Source organism: Martes martes (genome assembly GCF_963455335.1).
Source record: "Martes martes genome assembly, chromosome: 6".
NCBI classification, from domain to species: Eukaryota; Metazoa; Chordata; class Mammalia; order Carnivora; family Mustelidae; genus Martes; species Martes martes.
The window spans coordinates 21,876,303-21,885,427 of NC_137893.1; the positions used below are offsets into that span (position 1 = coordinate 21,876,303).

At 47.5% G+C, this 9,125-nt stretch overlaps 1 pseudogene across 1 annotated transcript; it reads left to right on the forward strand.

Annotated features, from left to right (window-relative positions):
- The first annotated feature begins 7,789 nt into the window (after positions 1–7,789).
- On the forward strand, positions 7,790–8,344 carry LOC308344287 (large ribosomal subunit protein uL22-like; annotated as a pseudogene). The gene has a single exon. The product of its transcript is annotated as a large ribosomal subunit protein uL22-like (transcript).
- Positions 8,345–9,125: the final 781 nt, after the last annotated feature.

Below are 9,125 nucleotides of genomic sequence, written 5' to 3' on the forward strand. Positions count from 1 at the left end.
AGAATTCTATACCCAACCAAATAATCTCTTAAGAAATGAATGCAAAAGGAAGACTTTTCAGATACACAAAACCTGAAAGAATTGAGCCCCAGCAAACCTGTACTGGAAGAAATATTAGAGAAACATTAAAGTCCTTCAGGCAGAAGGAAAATGAAACATGATAAAATTCTGCCTCTACACGAAGGGATAGAGAACTCTGGAGATGGAACTTCATTTAGTTTATATACGTAACAAGCTCTTAGGTGGGTCTCTTTCTGTTGACCTGGGTACCAAGACCCAAGAGTGAGAAAAGAGAATTACTCGATACTCAAGCCAACATCCATAGGAGCCAGAGAACCATGGATTCCAAAGATGAGACAGATGTGGCCCTGTTACCACCAACCACCATATTCTATGTAAAAAGATGAGGAAAGAGAGAAGTCAATCTAAGGGTCATTGGAGTACAGCGGGTATGAGGAAAAGCAATTCCTCCCCTTCCTGTGGAGATGAAAAATAGAGGTAGCTGTATTTTCTCTCCATTAAGGGTGTTTTAGGGTCCGTGATCAAAGGAATGAGACTGATACAAAGCGAAGGTCAAGCAAAGCTTTATTTCACACCAGCATCAGAAACCAACCCGGCCGGTAGGGGCCGTCTCTTATGAAGAGGCGGCCACGACGACCCCCGCAAGGCCGCTCCCCGGACAAGGCTGCTCCCAACGATGAAGAGGCGACGACAACGATGAGGACGACTACGAGGACAACAGCCCTGATGACGCAGACTCTGCTCCCCATGACGCTGCTCCCGACGAGGCCGCTCTGGACAAGACTGCTCTGGACAAGACTGCTCCAGATGAGGCTGCTGCTGATGAGGCTGCTTCCCAGACAAGGCTGCTGCCGACGAGGCTGCTTCCCAGACGAGGCTGCTCCCCAGAAGGAGGCTGCTCTGGCAAGGCCACTCCCGTCGACTCTTACAGCTCTTACGGACAGCTCTTACTGACAGCCCTTACTGCTCTCGACGACTCCTACAGCTGTCAGCTCTCACTGTCAACTCTCGCTGACAGCTCTCGCTGACAGCTCTCGCTGACAGCTCTCGCTGACAGCCCTCGACAACTCCTACAGCTGACAGCTCTCGCTGACAGCCCTCGACAACTCCTACAGCTGTCAGCTCTCGCTGACAGCCCTCGACGACTGCTACAGCTGACAGCTCCCGCTGACAGCCCTCGACGGCTCCTACAGCTGACAGCTCCCGCTGACAGCCCTCGACGGCTCCTACAGCTGACAGCTCCCACTGACAGCTCTCGATGGCTCCTACAGCTGACAGCTCTCGCTGACAGCTCTCACAGCTCTTGCTTCTCCGGCGAGGCCGCTCCCGACGAGGCTCACAGCTCCTGCTCCTACAGAGGACAGCTCTTAGTCCCCGGAAGGAGGCTGCTCAGGCAAGGCCACTCCCCGGAGGGAGGTTGCTCTGGCAAGGCCACTCCCCGGAGGGAGGCTGCACTGGCAAGGCCCTCCCCGGAGGGAGGCTGCTCTGGCAAGCCTCCTGACAGCTCTTACAGTTCTTACTGCTCTGGCGAGACTGCGAGAGACTCCCCTACTAGCCTCGCAAGCCAACTTTTATAGAGGCAGTTTTAGCTGGGCTATACACAGGTAACCAATGAGATTGCAATACACAGAGAAAACTGCACAGTCATGCTAGATCTGCCACAGCAAAAAAAACCTGCTAGGTTACACACGGGCGGCCAATTGAATTTCAGTTTACCCTAGTAGATATATGCGTGCCCCTCTGATTGGTTGTCTTCACCTGGCCTGACCCGCCCCTTCATCTAGGCTTTGCAAGGAAGTTCCTCTGGCAGGGGCAGGGTCAATCTAAGTTCACTGCAACAATATGGCTCTGCTGCTTAAGTAGAGGGACAGAGTCAATCTAAGTTCACTGCAACAATATGGCTCCCCCTGCTTAAGTAAGCCCTTACAAAGGGGATTCTGAGAAAATCTTTAATAAAGATTGGGGTAGAAAGTAGTTCTCCAGTTGGACAACTGAGAAAGGATTTGCTGATTTACCAGTATGTTATTAGGAGCGTAGAAGAGTCTTGGAGAAAGAAGAGAAGGCACACAGAAGAGTTGCAGGGAGAAGCTGGAACACACCCAGTTTGCCAAGGCTAGGGAATGAGTTCTCTGTGGCTCATGTGCTTGTTACTTAGAAAGTAGTTGGATTTGTTCCATTTCCATCCTAAGATAGTTCTCTCCTACTCCCCAGGGAGCTCTAGCTCAGAGTCTATAGCTGTACATTCAGTGATGGGAGCTGAAGAACATGGAAGTGTTGAACCTGGATTTACCATATCCCTGCCCTGCAAGTCCCTCTGAAGAATTCACACGTATCCCCCAGAGGAGGCCAATGTTTGGGAGTCCACCTCCCAGAGGGCATCAACTGTCAGTCTAGCCTACAGCAGTGTTTGTGTAAGACACTTGCCCTCTCCCTCTCTTAACTCTTAGCCCAACAAACTAGAGGAACCTCATCTGGAAGGAGAAAGCAGGGGCAGGAAGTGGACCAGAATTAGACCTTCAGTCAATCAGGTTCCAGGTTGTACAGGGTGGGGGGAACTAAGAATGTGAGAATGGAACCAAGATTGGAATGGATGTTTTAAATTCAACTGAGGTTTAATATCTGAAAACAACTGGAAAATTATGGATCTGCTGATTTGCCATTAAGAGATCTACTACCCACTGGAGAAGGTAGACTTGGTATAGTACATTTGGAAAGAGTAAGAAAAATAAAAAGCTTTAATGCCTTGAAAACAAACAAACAAAAACTGTCTTCCTCCCAAGGGCACAACTACTTTTGTGAAGACTTTTCATCTTAGTGTGCTGGTTCCCAGAAGAGATGGAGGTGCTAATGAGGCCAGAAAGGGGCTCATGAGACCATCCACACTCTCTACCCTGCTTCTAGGGAACCCTTAGCATGCCTGGCTCTTGGACTGTGACTTTCCCTGCAGCTGGCTGTTCTTTAGTGCATGGCCTGTCTGCTTGGAAGGAGAACAGGAGAGAGTGACCTCTCTCCTGTTCAAGGCAAGGAAAGGCATCATATGCCATGTGTCCCTTTTCAGCAGAGGGATAGTTTCTGAGTCCAAGCGCAGCTTCTGGAACATCCCTAGGCTTGGGCAGCTGCTGTCCAGGTTAGTGCCACAGGAGAACTGCAGCTAATGCCTCTGCCTAAAGATAGGGTGAGTGTCTGGCTCTCCTGGGAAGAGCCCTTCACACCTGGTGAGCTTCACCCCACTTGAAGCCTGGACACTTGGTTATTTTATCTCCTTTTTACTCTTCAAGTAATACACATTCTTAGTTGAATAAATGAGTACAGCTAAGTGAAGAGAAGAAGAGGTGGAGGAACAGAAATGGCTGAAACTCAGAGAAGCCTGGAGAAGCTGTTCTTGTCCTTTTCTTCCTTCTGTTTACCTGTTTCATCTACTCCTTTTTCTTTTTTAAAGATTTAATTTATTTATTTGAGAGAGAGCATGAGAGCAAGCGAGCACAAATTGGGCAGGGGCGAGGCAGAGGGAGAAGCAGGCTCCCCGCCCAGCAGGGAGCCTGATGTGGAGCTCAATCCCAGGACCCTGAGATCACAGTCCAAGTAGAGGGCAGGTGCCTAACCGACTGAGCTACCCAGGCACCCTACTCTTTCTTTCTCTAATATCCTCTTATTTCTTCCCTTTCACCCCTTAATGTCTTATTATTGTCCCTTCTGCCATTTCAATAATTTGGATTATTCCCCTCCAATCCCGTTCTGTCTTGGGGCTTTGAACCTTCTCTCCATTGCCCACCTGCCTTTGTGCTACTTCCTAACTATGGCTAGATGGTAACACCGCCTCAGTGGCCTCTGCTTCACATCCTCTCAGATTTGCTGACAGGCAAGCGGAAGAGAGCATCTTTTCTAGTGGCTCCCACAATTCCCTAGGGACTCAGATTTAGGTCACATGCTTATCTCTGAACTAATGACTGGCCAGAGAATATGATGTTTTGATTGGTTACCTCTGGGCCACTCCCCAAGCCCTGGAGGTGGGGGCCAACCCTCATCCAGCCCACAGGAGTTAAAGGAGGGAGGGGCCAGCATGAGGGGATGGGAGGAAGCTGGGAGGGGAGTTGGGCGCAGTGGGGTGGTGGGGAGAGCAGGGAGATGGGGAGAGCGGGGAGAGGTGGATCCTCACCTGAAAATTAGGCTCTGTTCTGGGAATAATATCCTGGGAATCTCTGTCTTGGAAAAACAGTGAAATGTTTCTTGCATAGACAGAAGAACTATGACAGAATAGATTATGGGAAGATTTTGCTTTCGAGTGTAATAAGTGCCAGAATCATACTGGAGGTGTGACTAAATAAATCGTGTCAAATGGACACAAATCTGAAGGGTACATCTTAGTTTATTTACTACTACTTTTTTTTTTCTTTAAAGAAAAAAACCCATGTGTCTTAACCTCGTCTTCTTTTCCAACCAAATTCTCACCGTTAAAAATAATTTCACTATTAAGGAGAACTTTTTCAGTGCCAGGTCCTGCCCTACACCCTCGACATGTTATTTTTAATCCTCCTAGGATTCTGCAGAGTAACCGATTCATCCCATTTCAGGGATGAGGAAACTGAGGCCGGGGGTGGTGGTGAATAATTTTTCCCAGAGCAACACAACTAGTAGCTCCCACCACAGAATTCAAGCCCAGGTTGTATTGCCAGAGTACCATTCTCTGCTAAGAAAATATCCCATTCCCTAAACTTGTGTTTGGTTGTGTTTCGGAGGGATTTTAGTGCTCAGAGTGCTTTTGCACCTTCAGAAGCCAAAGATTCAGTTGCTTTTGAACATCTCAAAGGCCACAGGGACAGAAATAGCACTATATGGACAAGGGATTTAAAAGAAGAATCTAAAATTTCAGATATTGTACAGACCAAAGGATGCACGAATTGGGTCTTTTAATATGGATTAAAGGATGCCACACCTAGGTTTTCCAAAAGAACCTCTTCCCTTTTGGTGTGCCTGGACTGGTGAGGCATGCGTGGGGTTCATGAAAGCATTCTGATGCCATCTCTTGGTTGGGCCAAGGGCTTGGGAATTGAAAGGCACGAGGAGGGAGCACCCAGGGGAGCATCTTAGAGTCTCTTCTCTTTGTACCTCCACGCATATCTGTGGGCTGGTTTTCTTTTAATTTTTGCACCACATCTCTAATGTTATTTGGCTTCCTGAAACTCTCAGTCACAAGATTTCAGGTTTGCAGTGATAGTTTCTGTTACCATCTTATCTGCTCCCAGAGTTCCTTTTCTGTTACAGAAATTCAGAGCAGGAAAGTTGATGCTTTCCTCCCCCCAACAGGTGAGTCACCAAGAAAATGTTTGGGTCCTCAGAAGGTGATGGTTCCACTCCAAGTTGGTGAATTCCATGAGCGAACAAAGCTCTGTTTGTAACCCTGTCAGATAATAATCTGGGATGTGTTCTCTGTTCCGTACAGGAAATAAGAGGTGGGTGATCCCATTTGGCGGAATTTGGCAGTCTTCTCTTTCGTCAGTATCCCTTATTTTGTTACTCATATTTTAACAGAAAGAAAAGAGGTCTTTTAGAAGACTGTGAAACCCATATTTTGAATGGGGTAAGGAAGGAAGTGTGGGATGTGTCCAGAGGGCAGACCGTTCATCTGTGTGGCTGGAGTGAAGGGGGTGTGGCAGTCAGGAGGAGGTCAGCGCCAGTTTTTAGGGAGGGCACTGAAGGTTCATGTGAGGGGTTTTGGCTTTATTTTCAAAGCAGCGGGAGCTACCAAGGGCTTTTGGGGTCGTGGAGCAGAACTGTGTTTCAGGGAGAACAATTTATTAACAATATGTGAAACAGAATGGAATATAGAGCAAGTGGAGGCAGGGAGACCTGAGAGAGGTCCTCTAAAGTCTGCCAGGCTGAAGCAGGAAGGCAGGCATTAGCAATTGGAGAGTTTCAGGATGGAAAAGATGGCACGGGGGCGGAGAAGAGCTACTGTAGAAACAGAAGTTACAGGATCAGAGGGCATATGGAAGCCACAGGCGGTGCCAAGATTTCCACACAGAGAGGACGGTAGTGCCGTGTGCAGAGGTAGGAAGAACATGGAGGAAGCATGTCATGAGCACGCTATGAAGGCGCACACATGAGCTGTTTGTTTCCACAATATCAGCTGTATTCGATCATAAAGCAAAGTTAAATCACAACTCTAAAGCGGGTTCAGAATTCCAAACTCAGTGACAATTCACCATGTGGTTGAACTTGGCTTCTTACGTGGCACACAGCAGGACAGAAGACAAGCCACACAACACACAAGCTAACAGAAGGGCGCGGGAAGTGAACGCACCAAACGCAAAGTCAGTTCCGGGGGTGCGCAGCTGAGATGAGGTCTTGGTCCGGTCCGGGTCAGCTCTGGCACCCACTGCTTCTGATGTTGGCGCAGGGAAGGCTTTCGGTTCTGTTCGGAGATCAGTCAGGCAGAGCCTTCAGTGGAACTTGCCTTTTTGAAGTGGTCAGAGGTAGAGGGGTCAGGTCTGGAGAGTCTGACGATTTGCTGCCCAAATCCTCCCCTTTTTAAAGGGATTGAATCAGTTTGGGGTCTCTGAGACCTCTTCTGGTTCTGCTCCTTATCAGTTCTGGGGCGTCAGCTGATGTGGGTGCCGGCGATGTCCCCTGGCTCCAGTACCTTAACTGCTTGCGTCATTGCTGGACACAGGCCCCTGTGTGGCATGAGAGACTCCATGTTGCGCTCTAGGAAGCACAAGTTTAAAAGAAGGGACCGTGAAACCCCTTTTGGACATACTAAGTTTGGGGGATAGATAAGTGGGGTTGCTTAGATAGAAGGCAACTGGATACGTGTACTTACAACTCAGAGGCTCAAACTATTAGCTAAGTTTTTATTTTTTTAAGATTTATTTATTTATTTTGAGAGAGAGAATGTGCATGGGTGGGGCGGGGGAGAGAAAGACTCTCAAGCAGACTCCCTGCTGAGCACAGAGCCTGACATGGGGCTCATCTCAGGACCTGAGATCACAACCTAAATCAAGAGTCGGAAGCTTAACCAACTGAGCTACCCAAGCACCGCATTAAACTATTAGCTATGCTTTTAGCCCATGTCGCCTGCACCGAGGGTTTGGTCAGAGCCATAACTCTGGATGAGAATATGAGAGGTCTCTAAGGGAGCAATCAAAAGTAAGGGGAACTGGGCAAGTCCTTGAAGAATGCTGATTTAGGGAAGGGGAGGAAGGAGTTAGAGAAATAGTCCAACTGGAAAAGAACAGGGGTCTGTGAAACTGAGGAATAGTTTTAAGATGGGGATGGTATAAGCAATATCCAGTTTGGTAAAGGGGCAGAGAAGGCTGAGGATGGGAGCTGCTGATCCTTGAGAGAATGCTTACAGGACAATGGTAAGGGTCGAAACCAAATTACAGAATACTGTAATGTTTATGATTAATGCCTCTGAATTGTACATTTATTTTTTTAAGGTTTTATTTATTTGACAGAGAAAGAGAGAGAGACAGAGCACAGGCAGGGCCAGGCATAGAAGGAGGCAGAGGCAGAGGGAGAGGGAGAAGCAGGCACATGGGGCTCAATCCCAGGACCCTGGGACCATGATCTGAGCTGAAGGCAGTTGCTTAACCGACTGAGCCACCCAGGTGCCCCTAAATTGCACATTTAAAAATGATTAAAATGGCAAACTTTGTGTCACCTTTCACCATAAAAAAACATGTACGTGGGCGAAAAATGTAAACATTGAAGAAAATCATCTCTTGTGAGTGGCCTGAGATGATCTCTGAAAACGGCTCTCTGTTCACTTGACCCAGAAAACCCTAAGGTTTTTGCAATATCATGCAAACCAAAAGGTTCAAATCTTCGTGTTCACTTTAAGAACACACGTGAAACTGCCCAGACCATCAAGGGTATGCGTATCTGAAAGGCCACCGGGTCTCTGAAGGACATCACTTCTGCTTCCGCAGAAGCAGTGTGTGCCATTCTGTCGCGACAATGGTGGAGTGGGTAAGGTGTGCACAGCTGAACAGCGGGGCTGGACACAGGGTCGGTGGCCCAAATTGAGTGCTGAATTGTTACTGCACATGCTGAAAAATACAGAGAGTACTGCTGAACTCAAGGGGCTAGGTGTAGATTCTCTGGTCTTCGAGCAAATCCAGGTGAACAAAGCCCCATGGTGAGGCGTAGAACTTACAGGGCTTGGGGTCGGATTAACCCTCATGTGAGCTCTCCCTGCCACATGGAGCTGGTCCTTACTGAAAAAGTGCAGACCGTTCCTAAATCAGAACAAGAGGTTGCAGAGAAGAAAAAGATATCCCAGAAGAAAGTGAAGAAAGAAAAACTTAGGGTCCCAGAATAAATTCTGCATAAAAAAATGCAAAAAAAAAAAAAAGTCATACTGTTCTCTACACTTCTCTCTATGCTCAAAAGAAACTGATTAAAAAGGTAAGCAGGAAAAAATTCAGTGGTTAATTCAGAAATGGAGGTAACAAATACAGATTACTTTAGAGAGATCAGTAGCTGAGCGTAGGAATGAAAGGAAGGATGGCACAGCTTGAAAGGGCAATGGGATAGAAAGAATTTGTTTTTCTTTTGATGCGGCAACTTGACCATGTTTCTAGGTTCAGTGTAAGGATCCAGAGGCAGAGGGAGAATGAAGATGAGGGGTGTATAGTGGGTTGAATGATGGCACCCAAAAAGGTATGTCCACATTGTAACCCCTGGAACTGGGAATGTGACCTTATTTGGAAAGAGGGTCTTCCCAGATGTAATTAAAGGATCCTGAGATAAGATCATCTGGAGTCTCCAGTGGGCTGGAAATCCAATGACAAGTACCTTTGCAACAAACATGAGAGAAAACACAGAAAGACTAGGAGGAGGCCACATAAAGATAAAGGCAGAGATGGGAGGGGTGTAGCTCCAAGGCAGGGATGCCTGGTACCACCAGAAGCTGGAAGGGGCAAGGAAGGAATCTTCCCCAAAGCCCCTAGAGGGAGCATGACCCTGCCAACACCTCGATTTCAGACGTCTGCCCTCCAGAACTATGAGAGAATACATTTCTATTGTTTTTTTTTTTTAATTATGTTCAGTTAGCCATGGTATAATACGTCATTAGTTTTTGATGCGGTGTTCAACGATTC